Here is a 17,498-nt window from a genome sequence, read left to right on the forward strand (position 1 = left end):
GACCCCTCCAGGGTTCCTCCCTCCCTCAAGCGTGTGGTCAGCCAGCTTGTAGTAAACTTCCTTATGTTGCATTTGTTGACAAGCTCGTCTGTCACTGAATTTTAGAAGTGGCCAGCTTATAGTAAACTTCCTTACGTTGCATTTGTTGATAAGCTTCTCCGTCACTGCATTTTAGAAGTAGAAGACACCAAAGCCCTCATTTCATTGATGGGGAAGCTGAGGTCCAGAGAGAGAGATGACTTGCTTGAGGTCATTCATTCAGTTAAGAGTGTGACCAGGACCAGAACCCAGTTCCCCAGGCAACAGACTAGTGCTCTCTCTGAGCCTTTGGAGTGGGCACGTGGCATCTCCCCCAGTGACGGACAGACTCATGCACTCTGCCCAGCATGCACCTAGGAAACTTTAGGGAGAAATTCGACAACTTGGAAAATTGAGAAGGAAGAAGGAGATGGGGGGAGGGATGGAGTGGGGGTGCAGCTCCCCACCCTAACTAGTGGCTCATACACCAAAGAAGTGAATTAGACCACAGCACGGCAAACTAGGTAAGCCCACGGTCAGCAGTGACTAAGAGGCAAAGAAAGGGATTTATGCCGGGAGCCCTGGCCCAGGGAGTGGATAGGAAGCCTTTTGTCACTAAGGCTGCAGTGTTGAAAATGGAAGGAAGGATGTTAGGCAAATGTGCCGGCCCGGGATGCAGTTACAGCCCCCGCAGCTCATTGTCCAAAGGAAATGGATCTCTGCTGTGGACGGAGAGGTGGAAACTGAGCAAGGGAGCTGAGTGGTTGACATCATCAGGCTGAGCATTGGGTTACAACAAATGGGGACTTACTTGGCCCGAGACGTGGGAAACACCCACTAAAACCTTGAAGTGCATTTCATTTAGGAGACGCGGAGAGGGAGAGAGAGAGAGAGAGAGAGAGAGGGCACGAGAGATCCTGCCTGCACCCCTGGCCCGCTCTGCTAATCTTGCTTACCCTCGGAAGGGAGGCGTTCTGAATGCTGGCTTCTTAAATTCGACCTTCCCTTCTGACTGAGGACCACTGGACTTTGAAGGAACTCTCTGCTCTTGTAAGTAGAACTTCCTTCTCTGTCGCCACCCCCAGGGAGAAGCAGACTTGGAGGTAGGGCTCTCTGGAGAGCTTGCTTTCTAGTCTGTTGGTCACAAAGTGTCTATTTTTTATATTATGATTTATTGCTTTGAAATTAATGGCTTTGTCTGAAACTGCCTAGGGCTAGAGTCTGAGCCTCAAGGCTCGCAGATGGGCTCCAGTCAAATGCTGTTTCACTTTGTTACCCAAAGAACTTTGACAGAGTACCTAGAACTTCGAAAGCAGCTCCTTGCCCCAAATATAGGTGAGGAAATAAATCCTCCCTTAGAAATTGGTGTTTGGAAAATCTTTATTAATTTGTTTTTCTGATTACCAAGGTGGTACAAAAAAATCTTAAACATTGTAGAGAGAAATATCTCTGCAAATGAAAATTCCCTATAATCTTCCCCTCTTCAATGTAACATTGGCATTTTAAATTTAAAATACATAGATTTCATGAAGTTACCTCAGCAATTGTGCCCTGATGCCTCAGTGGCTGCATAGGAAACTCCAAGATCAAGATCTTTAACTTTGACTTTGTGATCTTTTTATTGCTTCCTTTAAAAAATGTGCTGTTTATTCCTAGAAAATAAACAGAACGTGTAAGTCTTTGGGCGTTTTATTTGTTGGCTTCTGTGTTCAGGATTTTAAACCGAGGGAGCCACTGTGTGCAGAGAGGAAGGGAGGGGGCGGTACCAGTGGGTGCTGGGCTGAGGGTTCTCAGGTGGCTTGAGATACAAGGCTTGCAGGTGCTGTGTGTGCTCCATCTAGCCTCCTAGCAGGTAAAGATAGTTGAAAAAAAATCACAGTTAAAGAAGAGAGCCTTCAGCTTTAAAAAAACAAGAGCCACCACATAATAGAAGGGCCACCCAAGGAAACCGTGGAAGCCTGGGCAAGTGTTTCACTCTCCGGGCCTCAGTTTCCTCATTTGTACCTAAATGAGGGTTGAAACTAGATGATCGCTTTACAGTTGACCCTTGAACAACATGGCTTTAACCTGCGAGGGTCTACTGTTCTGTGGATGTTTTCCAATAAATACGTGCTACGGAACTACATGATCTGCGGTTGGTTAAATCCATGGATAAATCCATGGATGCGGACCCACGATCTAGGTGGCCGACCTTAAAGGTTATACTCGTATTTTCGACTGCACAGTGGATTGGTGCCCCTCACCCCTGTGTTGTTCAAGGGTCAGCTCTGTTCCCAAGTTCAGTTTGAAGTGAACCACTGAAATCTCCTTCCCCTTTGAGGAGACCCCTTAGGGCTTGAGGAGCAAAATGCCCTTAGTTTTCAGGATCCTGGAATGGGTGAATACTGGTGCCTCTAGGAGAATTAAAAGAGGTCATAAAACAGGCAATATTAAGTTACTTCTGAGTTGAAAGTGTTGTCAGGTTTTGTGTTTCTGAAGGAGAAAATCTCAATGTGGTGTGCACGCACACCGGGGAGGGAGGAGAAAAAAGAATGAACCGTGCTGAGCACCTACTAAGGGCCAGGCCCCATGTTACGCTCATCCTTTCACATAACACCAGGTGGTCAGTATCATCATTCCCTAACTCCACCAACAGGGTAAATCTCCACTATACGTTCCCGTATTATTGCGAACTCCTTCCTAGTGTTCACCTGAGCTGGGAGAGCACCGAATCCTAACCGCTAGGCCACCAGGGAGTGCCGTACCTGCGCTGTGCTTACGTGGTTATTGGCGTGACATCAGTTCACTGCTTCCACTAGACCACATGCACCGTCTCCTCTGTCACTGTACCTCCTTGCCTGGTAGAGAACTTGGCGCATAGGTACAGAGAAGACACATCAATTTTAACTTAAAGCCCACTGTCCTTCTCCCTAACTTGGCAAAAGAGAGGCAGAAAAGGAGGGGAAATCTCCTTTTTTGCCTCCCTCCCTCCTCCATCTCACCGAGACACAGCCTGCACTGCTGCAGGGAAAGAGTACCAGAGCCAAAGTACAAAGAAGAGCAAAAGAAGTTGTCAAATCTTGGCCTCTGAGTTTCCAAGTGTCCAGATCTTGGCAACTGAAGGGATTTTTTTTCGCTTTAAGGCCATCAGAGACCCTAGCTCTCAGGAAGATGCAGTATTTAAAACGATTTGTTTGGATTAAGATCGCGGTTAACTGGAGGGTTCGTGAAGCCCCTTAGCATATCTGAGAGCTGAAGCATAACTTCCCCAGCAGCTAAGCCCTTTGAAAGTGGACTGTTGCTGCCAGGGCAGCACCCCTGGGCGTGGGCAGCAGGAGGGCCCGGGCCTCCGTCACGGCCTCACCCAGGATCTTGAGCCCCAGAATCTCAAAACTTTGGCTGACTTAAAAAGTCGTCCCTCTTCCTAAGGTGGTGGTGAGGAGGTGATATTCTGGAAGGAAGGTACCTGGTTTGGGTTTTTATTTATGTTTAAATTCGAATGCTTATCCAGTCTGTCGCGCTCTCTAGTTTCCTACCTGGTCTTTGGCCCCTGTGGGCACTTGCATTTGTGGCCCCCGGGCTGGTTGGTGTCCCCAGTCCCTGTCACTCTAGACAGTCTAGGGTTTGAGGAGAAGTTGAGCCATCTCAGACAGATGACCCCCCTCACAGAGCGTGCTCCTCTTCTGAAAAGTGGGAGGTCACAATTATACCTACCTCAGACAGGTGCCCTGAGGACAAAGCAGGATAAAGCTCGTAATGCACTTGGTTGGTCCAAAAATACATGCTCAGGATTAGATGCGTTATGGTTTCCAGAAAGAGAAAGTTAGCTGACGTCACAGGCACCTGCCCCCTCAGTCGCAGGATGGCATTTGCGTGAGGAGCCTGAAGTTATCTCTGAACTCCTCAGTTTCGACCCCCCATCCCCTACTGGGCCCTGGAGCTGCCATGCTGGCTCTTTAATCCAAACCTCAGCAGTGTTTCCTGTCACCCACTTAAGTGATGAGGCCAAAAGCTGAAGTGGGCGCTGTTCTCTTGGGACCCAAGGTCCCTGGCCCAGCCGCTGAAGGAAGAAGCTGGTGACAGGTGTTACTTTCTGAGTGTGACAAGCGGCTGAGCTCACCCAGTTCACTCTGCTGAGTGCTTTCACGAGGGGCCAGAAGTGATTCCTAAGTGGAGACAGACGTGGAAAATCTAAGGCTCTTGAAAACAAGTCATTAATCACGACCCAAGGCTGAGCTCACTACCTCCTGGAAATCTTTCAGAAATGCCTCATGAAAACTTTGAAAACTGCCCCTTCAAAGAGTGGTTTCTTTGGAAGTTGCAGTCAGCTGCCGTGCTGAGCCATTCCGAATCACAGATGAAGACACATCCGCTCTGACCGGAGTAGGCCAGCATTTCCTAACTTGAAAAGAAGTCTCTAATCTTCCAAGAAATTGCTGGTCTTCAGCTTGGCTTTTCCGAACTGAATAATGGACCTTCAAGGCACTAAAGAAATGAAGTATTTGGTTGCTAATGCGTTCTTATTATGTCCCCAGGGAGCTAGGTCAGTAATTATGTTTAGTACTTTATGGCTGTGGTCTCTGACGTTCAGTAAACCTGCTGAGGGCTGATGGGTACTGGAGACGAGGCTAGAGGAACAGGCTGATTAAGAGACAGCCTCTGGCCTGGTGCAGTTCTCAGGGCATCGTGAGGACAGGTGGGTGAGTGAATAATTACAGTGGATCAGCAGCAGGTGGACGGAGGTCGTGGTCTTGAGCTGGGTTGATTACCCCCACGCTCCCCTCCATTTCCTGACGCCCAGAGCTTTGCCAGCACTCGCGTTAGGGGGAAATGAGAGTCGCTCCTGCCGAAGCATTCACCCCCAGCACCTTCCTGTCCCCCCTCGGCTTCAGAGGAAAGAAGGGAGTTCGTCACAAAATGCAGCAGCCCCACCTCAGAGGACCCGGAACCTGCTGTCCCGTGTTCAGTAAGGAACTCTGGGGATGCGTGATTCTGTCGTCTAAAATCACCACTACGTTTTCTGTTGGTTTGTTTTTATACCATTTATATTGTGGCTTTTTTGTTTTCAGTTTACAAAATTGGAACATGTTCATGGAAGGAAAAGCGAGGCAGTACAGAAAAACATACTTAAATCATCACCCAGTGATTTCACTTCTCTGATTTTCAAATAAGGCGTGGCGAGGTCAAAGGGCATGACCGTTTTTAGATCTCTGATACACGTTCCCGGTTTGCCACTGGAAAGTGTCAGCCTATATAAGCTCCCATCAGCAGTCCATGCTTATGCCCGCATCCCCTCACCCGCACACTGGCTGCGTCTGGAGTTTAGCTCGTTTTAATTTCTCCCTGGGCAGAGTCCCTGTTTGCGTATCTCAGAGGTGCTCGTGTTCTGTGTTGCGGGCCCCGCGGGGGAAGAAACCACTACCTGCGCTTGGTTAGGGGCGCTGGCTTTCCTTGTACTTTCCTGTACGTATGTGTGAATTCACCCATTGTAAAGAGCCCTTTGTGTTTTCGGTATTATGCGAGGTGCTATGGGCAATACCAGGGTAAGTAAGACTTATAAGTAGCTCACAGCCTGATAGGCAAAAAGGACTCGGTGACTCTTAACACGTGTGATTATGTGCCCCAAGAGAGGGACAGTGCTGTGGAAGGCCTGAGAGAGTAGCTATTAAGCCGGGACTTCGGTTCACTTCAGTAAATCTTTCATGTATTCGGCCCGTGTTTATTGAGCACCTCATATCTGCTAGGCACTGGGCAAGGTGGCAGGTGGACAGTGCTACATAGAACAGGCATGGTCCTTCCTCACATGAAGCTTACATGGACTGATGGTGGTGTTATGAAATAAACAGCATGAGTGATGGATGCGGAAGAGAGTGTAGTTGGGGCAGGTTTGCCTGAAGAGGTGGTGTTTAAACCAAGATAAGGAGTCAGTCGTGCCTAGGAGTTGGGGCAGGGGGTGCTGGGGGTGGGAAAGAATACTCCAGGTAGGGAGAGGTACACAGGTGAAAGGCGCAAGGCGGGAAAGCCTGTGGAATGTTGGGGAAAGTGAAAGGAGGCAGTGTGGCTAAAGCCTAGAGGGGAAAGGAAGAGAGAAGAGGGTGAAGGTTACGATCAGGGGAAGGTTAGGAAAATGATGGTGGGGCCTGGTGATGCAGGGGATTTTCCTTCCCTTATTCAGCAGCTGTATACCAGTATATGAGCAAAATTTCTCTCTGAGTTGGCATAGAATAGTCCTCCTAGTCTGTAATTTTTTCATAAGGGGCAGGAAAAATCTGTTACTCCCAAGGGCCGATGTCTATTCATTGGCTTGCCTATAGTTCCCCTTTCTGATTTCAAATGTGAGCTCCCCGCTGGACTTGGGTTTGGAGACCTGAGTTTGTACTGCTGCTCTGTTACCAACTTGCTGTGTGACCTTAAAGGATCCTTAACTTCTCTGGGCCTCATTTTCATCTGTCAATGGGAATGATGCTGATCTGATCCCAGGGTCATTGTGAAGATCGAATAAGTATCTTAAACTGCTTTGTAAAATATGAAGTGCTGTAGACATATGAGCTATCATTATTATTTCAATGAAAGATTTCTTATCAGTGAAATAAGAGTTGAAAGTGAAGCATGCCACCAGGAAAGGGCAGAGTGTACCTTCCAGGCAACCCCGAAATGGCAGATTCAGCATAGGTGGCTCTCCTTCAAGAGCCTGTTGTGAATGCTGTTCCTCTTTTCTCTTTCATTTCATCCACTGGGATAAACCATTTCCTTCCTTTCTCCTTCCAACAGAATGGGTTACAAAACAATCCATTTCACTTCTCTGGATTCCAGGACCCATTTGATATAGAAGCCAGAGCATCTGCTTGGAGGCCAAGAGAGCCTTGTGAGCAGAGATGCTGCGGTTTACTGGACTTTGGTTCCCGGCAAACATAGATGCCCGGGTGTATATTTAATTGGGTTTGGGGAGAAAGGCAATTACGGGCACAGAGCCACGAAAAACAGTCAACAGTGCAGAAGCGGCCCACACACCACCTAAGCAGGGCAGTTTCAAGCCAAAGCTTTAGGCTTGCTTTTGGATTTTTAAAGGGGAGCATTTTTATTTAAGTAAAAAAAAAAAAAAAAATTCCCTTAAAAAGTGACATAAATGCTTAGGAAATAAAGTGCACTCTTTTTTCCCTTTCATGAAGCTTTTTAAAAAAATATGTCTTCCAGCTATTAAAATGATAGGTTGGAAGACCTGTTCTATTTGACCAAAAGAGAAAGTGTCAGTAAGCGCAGTTAACTGTCCCATGTAGATAAATGGGTAGCGTGTGACACAGTTTACCAGCATGCTTTCTCTGCTCTCATTAGTTTGTTGTTGTTTTTGTTTTCTTCATTAGTTTTTCCTAAAGTGATGCATATGCTTGTTGTAGCTAGACAATTTGAAGATGTATAAAGAAAAAGTTTGTGATCTCTCCCCTCTCCCTGCTCCCCATTTCCATCCTTCTGAGATAACCACTGTGATCAGTTTGGTGTATATCTTTCCATACCTTTCTCCAGGCTCCTACGTGAATGGATACTTTGTGTATGTATGTGGTTTTTATGTTTTGTCACAAGTGGAATTGTACTTTATTATTTTGCAGTTTATTTTTCCCACTAAATAATACATCATGGGTAGGTACAAATTTGATTCACTCTTAAATAACTTCAGGGCTGTAGATCTAGAGGTACCACAGTATATTCAACCATTTCTCCTTTGGCAGATACTCGAGTTATTACCATTTTTTTTACGAAAACTATTGTTGCGTTAAATATCTATATGTACATATCTTTCTTCACTGGTCCTTTTGTTTTTATAGATTATATTTTCAAAAATAGTATTGCTGGGTTAAAGGGTATACGTACTTGACATTTTAATAGATAAAACTGTCCTACTTTACAAAGAGTTCTTATAATTTACATTCTCCCCAGCAATATGTGAGTACTTCCATTTCCCTAAGTCTTTACCAGTATTAGATATTCTCTCTTCTTTCCTCCATCTCTCCTTCCTTCCATCTCTATTGTTTTATTTCTGACCAAGCTGATGGGAAAATGGTGTTTTATTTTTGTATATTCTTTACTGCTAGTGAAATTCAGCATTGTTTCGTGTTAATTGACCATTTCATTTTCCTCTTCTATGAATTTCCTTTGCACATTTTTCTTATGAATTATTTGCCTTTTTCTCAGCAAGTAGTAGGAGCTCTTTATGTGTTTATGTATTAAGGATTTCATATGTGTTACAAATATTTTTCCTAATCTATTACATGTTTATTAATTTGTTTCTGTATTTTTCTTCACAGTGTCTGGATTTCTTGCCTTGTTTAGGAATAACTTCCCCACCTCAAAGTTACATAAATATTTTCCTAAATGTTTTTCTAATACTTTTATGGTTTTAATTAATTTAATCCTGAATGTTTAATCCCTTTGGAATTTATGTTTATACATAGCAAGAGGTAGTGATCAAGCCTTTTTCTAGATGGCCAGCACCATTTATTAAATTAGCCATCTTTTCTATTTTGTGTTGAAACCCATCCTTGTCATAAATAATTTGCTTTATTGTATCTGTTTCTGAACTTGCTATTCTAATCCACAGCTTATTTGTCTATTCTTATGTTAATACTATATCTTTTTATTATAATGTCTTTATAGTAAGCTTTTCTTGTAAGACAGATGCCCTATTTATTTTTTATAATTATCTTTACTATTTCTTGGCTAATTTTCTTGAGTACTTATTATTCCATATGAACTCTAAAGTAATTTTTTTTATTCACCCATCCAAAAAAACCTATTGGTAATTCTTATTGGAATTTAATTAGAATTATGCAGTCACTTGAGAAGGATGGCATTTTTGGATAATTAGGCTTTTCTACCCAGGAGCATGCTAACTGGTTTGCAACTTATGCATTCTTTTTCTATATTTTGTTGCTTTTACCTTTAGAATTTCTATATGCATCATGGATGTATTATCTAAAATTAAACAGTATTTCTGTGTTTGCCCTGAATAATCAAAAACCTTACAACATTTAACTCTGATTTCTCTTCCATCTTCAATGTTATTATTGTCAAACATGTAATATTGTCAATATTATCAAATACGTTTTTACCTCCTCATTTAGCTCTGTTTCACTCAATCAGTACTTCTTTAAATTTACCAATATACTTAACTAATTTTGCTCACTGTAGATTCTAAAATCTCACTTATTTTCTGTGTTCAATTTCTCTTCTGTTGGAGAATGTTTTTGGAGTTTGTCAATGGTAAACTTGCTCAGTCAGTTTTTGTCTGAAAATGTCTTTTGCCCCCACTCTTTTTTTTTTTTTTTTAGTTAATTTATTTATTTTATTTATTTTTGGCTGCGTTGGGTCTTCCTTGCTGCGCGCTGGCTTTCTCTAGTTGCAAGTGAGCAGGAGCTACTCTTTGTTGCGGTGTGCGGGCTTCTCACTGCGGTGGCTTCTCTTGTTGCGGAGCACGGGCTCTAGGCATGCGGGCTTCAGTAGTTGTGGCTCGCGGGCTCTAGAGCGCAGGCTCAGTACTTGTGGCGCATGGGCTTAGTTGCTCCATGGCATGTGGGATCTTACCGGACCAGGGCTCAAACCTGTGTCCCCTGCACTGGCAGGATGATTCTTGACCACTGCACCACTAGGAAAGCCCTGCCCCTACTCTTGATATTTTAGAATTTTAGATAGCATGTATAATGATTATATGGAAGTTATGTATGCCTCTGTAAAAGTTTTCAACTAAAACAGAAATAGTTAATGTAAAAAGTGAAAGTCTTTCATTCCTTTTTCTGAGTCCCAAAGAGAGCTGCTGTTCATAGTTTGCTGTTTGCCTTTTTCTATGTAGATTCAAAAATTTTGTATATACACAAACGGTGTACATTTTCCTAAGCATAAACAATCATGGTCATTTTTTTTTAAAAAAAGCAATAATATATACAATTTTACACTACTTTTTAACAACAGAGCATGTACATTTTCCCATGTCAGTATGACAAAATCTCCCTCATTCTTTCTAACGGCTATGTAGTTTCTCATCATATTGATACACCATAATTTAACTCTTTTCCTATTAACAGACATTTAAGTTGTTTCCTCTCTTATTTTTTTTTTACTTTTACACAATATGTTTTACTGAACATTCTTTTACTTATGTGAGCATATTTATAATATAAATTCCTAGATATCTGACTGATCCAAAGGATGTGTGCAGTTAATATGTTAAGAGATGTTGTTAACTTGTATTCCTAAAATACTGTTTAAGTTTACAACCCTAGAGTATGTCTGGCTCTAATTTTTGTTTTTCTTCTGGTTCCTTAGAATTTCCGTATTGATTAGTCAACAGTGGAAAATCTGAAGAGATGCGAGCTGGAAAAAGAAACTAAACCAGGTGGGTAGTCACATTGTTCATACCACTACTGTAGCATCACAAATGTTTACCTAAATACCTTTATTTCCATTTGAAGAGGGAAAAGAAATAGATTCCAAATGAAATTGGAGAGGAATGTGGGCCCCATGAAGAAGAGGCAGGATGGCCCTTTTCAGAAGTTATATAACATTACTCTGCAATTTCAGTCATGATTCCATTTACATAGTTTCTCTATAGCAAAAGAAAGACAATTTACTTCTGGTGGCTTAAAAGAGAATGGGTTTCTTCAGCCATCTACTTAAGCAGATGGAATCATTCACAGGAGTTATTAGCAAACCTAGTCATGATGCCAACTTTCCTGTCCACCAATGGTTTGTTATAAAGGTATTTTCATAAAGACTAGGGCACATTTGGGGAATTTTAATACTGTGATACAGGAGCAAAAGCAGGCAAAACCCAGCGCATAGAAACAAGTACAGCCCAGTGATCTGATGAGGAGAGATGGTGCAGGTCCGTTCCAGTTGTAAGAAAAATGCAGTTCATACAACATAGAATGGCCTGCCTGGAAGTGTGGCCACCTTGGGTTAGTGTTCATATTTTTATGGTATCCAAACATTTTCTAACGGCTTCTGAGCCGTGGTCCACCCACCTCCCTTGCCCCCAGCTCGCCTACCCCTTTCCAGCTCCATCCTGTTGCATTAGGGCAGAATCTCCAGCCTTTAGTACTCTGTCCAAGTCCTAGTAGTCCTGGGAATTTGGGGGGTTTCCAGCTCCTTTGAATTCCCTCTCATGGCCTGGCCTGCCTCTAGCACCTCTCCTAAGATTCCTCTTCTCTGTTGGCAGAGCAAGAATCTTATCTGGAAGGCAGTTGCCCTGGGTCTGGAACTCCCCAGACCCAGGGCAACTGCCCTGGGCCTTGCCCTACAGTAGCTTCCTGAGCCACCAGGTTTGTGTCCTGTTCTGACTCAGTGCTGCTGGGAATCCCCTGGATGCATATATTTGCAGTGACTAGGATGCGGCAGTCAGCTCCCAGGACTGTTTATCTGGCCAAGATCAGAGGACCTTCTCTTCCAATTGCTGTGGGAGCATTGGGTCCCAGCCACTGAACCTTGAAGTTTAGAGCCTGGGTTTTCAAACAGGCTTCTGGGGTTCAAGAGTTCCCTGTAAACATGGGTACAGTTTTGTATGCATACACACACACGTACTTTTCTAGGCAAAACGTCTGTAGCTTTCCTCAGATTCTCAAGTGTGTCTGTGACCTCTGAATTGGAAGAATCATTGGTCTCGAGAGAGCCTCAAGTGGTGTGGGGCACTGCGTCCCCTTGGGCAGCAGCCTCCCAGGCTATCTTGGGCGACCTCACCAAGCCTCTAGGTTTTTCTGTTTAGGGTTTAACTGGGACAAATTAGCTAATATCGCTGAAGCTCAGAGCCATCTTATGGGATGTCCCAAAGTCCAGTCATGGAATTGCACCCCCAGCCCCTGTTTCACCTCACTGAGCACACTGTGCGGGTTTTCTGGTTTCCGAGTCTGCAGCTCGGAAGGGCTGCTGCGGCAGCTACACTGACGGCAGTGGGAGTCGTGTTGATAGCTGAATTTCAGTCTGGCTTACCACTGCCAGGAACAGCGTCAGATACTTTGTACACCTTATCTTATTTGATCCTTACAACTTTCCACGGAGGTTGGAACTGTTATTTTACATATGGAGAAACTGAGGCACAGAGAGATTTTTTGTAACTCACCAGAGACCACACAGCCAATAAGTCAGTAAGTAATACGTGACCCAAGCACATGAGCTTAACCACCAAGCTTTATGGTGAAAGTAAAGGGCATTTTTAGAAAAATAAAGCAGAAAAAATATGGGGCTGTTTAGTGTAGGGCAAACTGCCCTGTATCTTATAATAATACTAAGAACATTGCCGTGTTATACCAGATATGAAAAACTATGCACACAGCACTGATCTTAAATCATTAAGAAAAGGTTAGTGGGTAATACACTAATGCGTTAGTGCAATACCTGAGAAGAGTTTCTCTCCTTTGTAATTCAGATAAGCTTTATGGAAATATAATTCACATACCATACAATTCAGCCATTTAAAGTCTACAGTTCATTGGCCTTCGGTATATTCACAGAGTTGTGAATCTATCACCATAATCAGTTTTAGAACATTTTCATTCCCCCCAAAAGAAACCCCATACCCTTAACTCATCACCCTCCCAAGCCCCCAACCCTCCCCAGTCCTAGGCAACCTCTAATCTGCTTTCTGTCTCCGCATAAGGTTTTGATACTTAAAGGAGTAACAGTGTGGGAATCTTGGTGATCTGGTGTGAGTCATTCCCTGAGGAATAATTAGACAAATGAAATTTGACTCTAATGTATTTTATAAATGGCTTTATTAGCTAAGAAGCTACAAGCATGTCTTTGATATGCCCAAATTTAGGGTTGACATAGGCAAGAGACAAGTTTGTTTCTGAGTAATTTCCACTTGTCAACGTCACCTGTCAAACGGGCTCTTCTCAGCGAGTGGCTGTAAAACAATGATGGGTTCGTGGGGCCGCATTTCTCCATTGGTGGCAGAACCAGTGGTGGTTCAGCATAGGATCTTTTTTCTGCCATTGGAATCCCTGGCTTGCTTCTGTGTCTGCCTGGCTCTAGTTGTCAAAGTGAAGGGCAGTCATGTAGTTGCCCGTCACTCTGAAATTCAGGACGTACAACCACATGCTCTCTTGAACTCTTGTCACTTTAGCAGATCCGCTGTGTATCTCTCCTGACTCACTCATTCATTCGTTCTTTTTGAAAACACTTATTAGGCGCTCTGCACCTGGCACTGTGGTGGGTGCTCAGGCAGCCATTCTGAAAGCTCCTTCTCCTTATTAGTACAGTGCGTGGCCTTATTAGGCCCAGGTGGGCAGAGCCATTTGCACTGAGACAAGCCAGAGGGGCAGGGAGTTTGGTAACAGAACAGTTCTCTGATGGGGATGAGACAGATGCAGTATCATCCACATCAAGACAGAGCCGTCCCCAGAATGCACCCATCCTGAAGAATGTGCGAGGAGTCGGGGATGAGGAAAGCCAGGTTCAAGGCCTGATTTGGTCACTGACTGCTTAGAGGACCTGGGGTGATCCCCGCAACTTCTCTGAGCCACGGGCTGTCCATTATGAGGGTTAAATAATGCAGTGCCTCCCAAAGTACCTTCAGTACCAGTGCTGGGAAGAGTCTGTACGTAGTAAGTGTTGAATGAATGACTGAAGGGGTGAAGGAACATTCTGTGATTCTCAGAGCTGGAGCAGAACCCTAGCAGGTCAGGCGAGCAGGTGGAGACAGGTATAAATGAAGACCAAGGAGAACCTCCCTTTCTTCTCCCAGTCAGACCCTCCTGCCACTTTTGCCCCTTTAAGCTCGCCTTGTCCTCGGCTCCCACATCCTCTGCTTTCCTGAGCCAAAGAGAGACTCCGCCTTTGAGGCCTCGGGCCTAGGAGCCAGCCAGGCCTTTGTGTGTGAATCGGGGGCTCCGGTACATCTTCGCTGTGTGTAAAAGGGATCTAATTGTGCAGGGCTACAGGGAAGCGAAAATAGGATGACATGGAAAGCATTTCTTACCATATCTGATGCATAGCATATACACCCATAATTGGTAGCCGTTTTTATTTTATTCTTATCATTGTTGTTTGTTTGGTCAGGAGCCAGCACTCGTATGGTGGTTTTCCTCACTGGCTTGAGAGTGCAAATGTTCTTCAGTTCTTATTTTGTTTGTTCATTAACGCATTCATATGGATATATTTATTGTGCATCTTCCACGCATCACGAACTGTGCTGTTTGCTGGGGATACAGTGACAAGAGAGTCAGGGTGCCTATCCTCCTAGAACCAGTTGGGAGGGCAGGTATGGGACAAGTGTATCAGCACCTGTATGGTGGCAAAGCAGGGAGCCCTTATCTTTTCTGCTGGGTCAGGGAAGAGGACACTCGGCCTGGGGGCTGGCCGTCCCTTGAAGACCCAGTGCCTCGAGGTAGGGGGCAGAGGGCTAGAATACTAAACCGAGGGGCTAGAATCCAGTGCAGACTGTGGTTACGTGGGCCGAAGGCACAGGGGAGTCTGTACTCTCTGCTCCAGTTGGATGGTTCCCGGCTTGCAGACATGTTATTCTTCCCGGTTCCAAGGGAGGCTCTTACTTCATTAGTAATCTTCTGTGTTGTGTTGTGTGGATTGTGGGCTCTGCTTCTGTCCGGCGGCAGGAGGAATGGCAGGCGAACTTTGTTTCTCCTTTGGTTTAAGACGGGAGGGCCCCAACTAGAGACGCCCTTACTGCCCCCAGGCCTAACTCCCCCTGCACTAGAGGGAGGCTCTGAGAACTGGCGTGGAAGGAGAGCGTTACAGCATTCATTTGGAAATGCCACAGAAAGGGTAAAGTCAAATCGAGCAAAACTCCGAGTCAACTCTTGTCCTCCAGGACCCTGGAAGGTCCCGGCCACCGTCAGCCTTATCTCTCCCCACTTGCTGCACCCCAGCCCTGTGGCCTCCTTGCCCTCTTTCTGGACACCAGGCAGGCCCCGCCTCTTGCATGCTGTCCCCTCTGCCTGGCCCACTTTCCCAGGTATCTGCCTGCTCTCCCCGCTTCAGGTCCCTGCACCCGTGTCCCTCTTGTTCGTTAGTATGGGTCGCTCCAATAGAATTCGAGCTTCATGAGGGCAGAGGGTCTGTTTTATTCGTTGCTGAATCCCCGGTGCCCAGTGAGCAATAAATATGAAGGAGGGGAGGGAGTCATTTCCTTAAAGTTAGTGCCTGGACTCCTGAGCCCCGCTCTGCCTTGTACATCTTATTGTTACAGCCCTTAATGACCAAGCTTTTTAAAGATCCTTAAAGTTTTAAAAGATTCATATACAGCAGTGGTCCCTAAACTCTTTGTGCTCTCATTACATGTGTAAGCCATGACAATCTTCCATCGGTAACAGAGGCTGACAAGCGCAGTGATATTGGCTAGTAAGCACACACCGCATTCCCCGCCTGGCATTATTAGGATCCCTGAGGGAGGCAAGGGGTATAGTTTGAAGCTGTTCCCCAGTGATTCCTGAATTCTGATATGTGCGCCCCTGCCCCCAATGCTTGGTTAAGAATTATGCGTGTTTGGGTCAACCTCCCTAACTAGACCTTGAGTGTCCCTCAAGGGCCCCTGCTGTCTCACTCTTTTTGTATCTGTAGCATCTAGTCCCAAGCCTGGTACACACTGAGTGATCAGTAAAAGTTCATGCATGAATGGATGAATGAATTGATATTATAGAGATAATATCTTGCTTCTTTTCATTCTCCCCAGTGGCTTTGGGGCACGCTTTCTATAGACTTCTAGAGGAACTGTAGAGGGACCCCGAGCTGGAAGTAACATTAGAGATCACTCTGTTTACCCACTGCCGCATAACGCATCACCCCCAATACTTAGTGGTTTAAAACAACAGCAGTAATGTATTATTTTTCATGCTTTTTCCTGTGGGTCAGGAATTTGGGGACAGCCCAGTTGGACAATTCTGGCTTGGATCTCCCACGCAATTGCAGGTAGTGGCATGTGCTGGAACAGCTAGGGACCAGCGCAGCTAGGGGCTGCCTGCTGCATCTCTCTCCATGCCGTCTCAGGACCTTTCCATGTGGTCACTTCACGGGGCTGGTTTGGGCTTTCTCAAAGAATGGCAGCCTCAGGTATCCTACATGCAGCTCACAGCTCCAAAGACAAGTGTCCCGAGGGAGAGCCAGGTAGAAGCTGTGACACCTTTTCTAACTCCATCTTGGAAGTCATGTCTGTTGCAGTCTGTTAGTTAGAAGCAAGTTGCTATGGCCAGCCCATTCAAGAGGATACAAATTACACTTCACCTCTTGATAGGAGGAATGTCAAAGACTTTGCAGATGTGTTTCAAAAACATCACAGAGATGCCCAGCTTACCTCTTCATTCTACACTTGAGACCCCCGAGGTCTGAGGGGGAAGGACCTTGCCCAGAGCCACCTGGCCTGGCATCGGCAGAGCTGGAGCTCAGTCCAGACCCTGGACCTTTGGCCAGCCTGCTTGGAAGTGATCTCACTTTCCCTTCTCCAGCCCTCCGTCCACATTATGACAGGGACTGCCTTTCTCTGGGAACCTTGCATTTTAGCTGAGCCCTCACCAAGTTTAGGTAATGTGTAAACAACAGAAGACCTGGGGAGACTCAGTAAGCCTGGTCCTCAAGCAGTAATTCTGTTGGAGTATTCTGCCTCTTTCCAGACACCTCCATAGAAGCACAGACTTTCACGGATTGAAGAGTTTGTATCACTGTCCCAAATGCCCAGCCCCCAGCCCTACGTGAAGTGCTAACACTGCCCAGCCACAGGGGGAGATACAGCGGCTGAGTGGGTGAGGGTTTTAAAATGCGTACCCCCAAATACTTGTTTTTTCAAAGTTAAATAAGAAAAATTAGAATTCGGTGGCAGAGAATCAACCCAACATCACTGAAGAGATTCTTAAGATTTTAAAATAATAGCTGGAAATTCTAAACAGGATTTTGCTTAAGCTTGGGTAAAATGCATCTGGGTATATGCTTTAGCCAGCATTGTAGAATATTTTCTTAGAACTTTATTGCTTTCTTGTTCTTCCTTCAGAAATGCCTTATTATGAGGTTGGGGATAGAGGAGAAAAAAGGGGAGAAGAGGGAGTGGACAGTTTTGTTTTTTTGTTTTTTTTATAAATTTATTTTATTTATTTTTGGCTGAGTTGGGTCTTCGTTGCTGTGCGCCAGCTTTCTCTAGTTGCGGCGAGCGGGGGCTACTCTTCGTTGTGGTGCACGCACTTCTCATTGCGGTGGCTTCTCTTGTTGCGGAGCACGGGCTCTAGGCGCGCGGGCTTCAGTAGTTGTGGCTCGCGGGCTCTATAGCGCAGGCTCAGTAGTTGTGGTGCATGGGCTTAGTTGCTCCACGGCATGTGGGATCTTCCTGGACCAGGGCTCGAACCCGTGTCCCCTGCATTGGCAGGTGGATTCTTAACCCCTGTGCCACCAGGGAAGCCCGAGTGGACAGTTTTTAACAAACCCTTTCTGCCTGCTAGGCATGATGGTAATTCATTTCTACACTTCCTGGCCTAATAGTACAAACTCACTCCTGCCCCATACTCAGTGGATAATAT

General features: G+C 45.2%; 1 protein-coding gene across 1 annotated transcript in view; it reads left to right on the forward strand.

Moving 5' to 3' along the window:
* Nucleotides 1-17,498, forward strand: part of PKIG (cAMP-dependent protein kinase inhibitor gamma) — a 100,554-nt gene that overhangs the window by 62,845 nt on the left and 20,211 nt on the right. Inside the window, exon 3 of the mRNA XM_089896946.1 lies at nucleotides 10,312-10,381. The gene's annotated coding sequence lies outside the window, so the exon portion shown is untranslated. The remainder of the gene's footprint in view (nucleotides 1-10,311; nucleotides 10,382-17,498) is intronic.

This window comes from Delphinapterus leucas, chromosome 15, assembly GCF_059928025.1.
Source record: "Delphinapterus leucas isolate spDelLeu-1000000601 "Yukka" chromosome 15, BTC_Dleu_Yukka2, whole genome shotgun sequence".
Classification (NCBI taxonomy): Eukaryota; Metazoa; Chordata; class Mammalia; order Artiodactyla; family Monodontidae; genus Delphinapterus; species Delphinapterus leucas.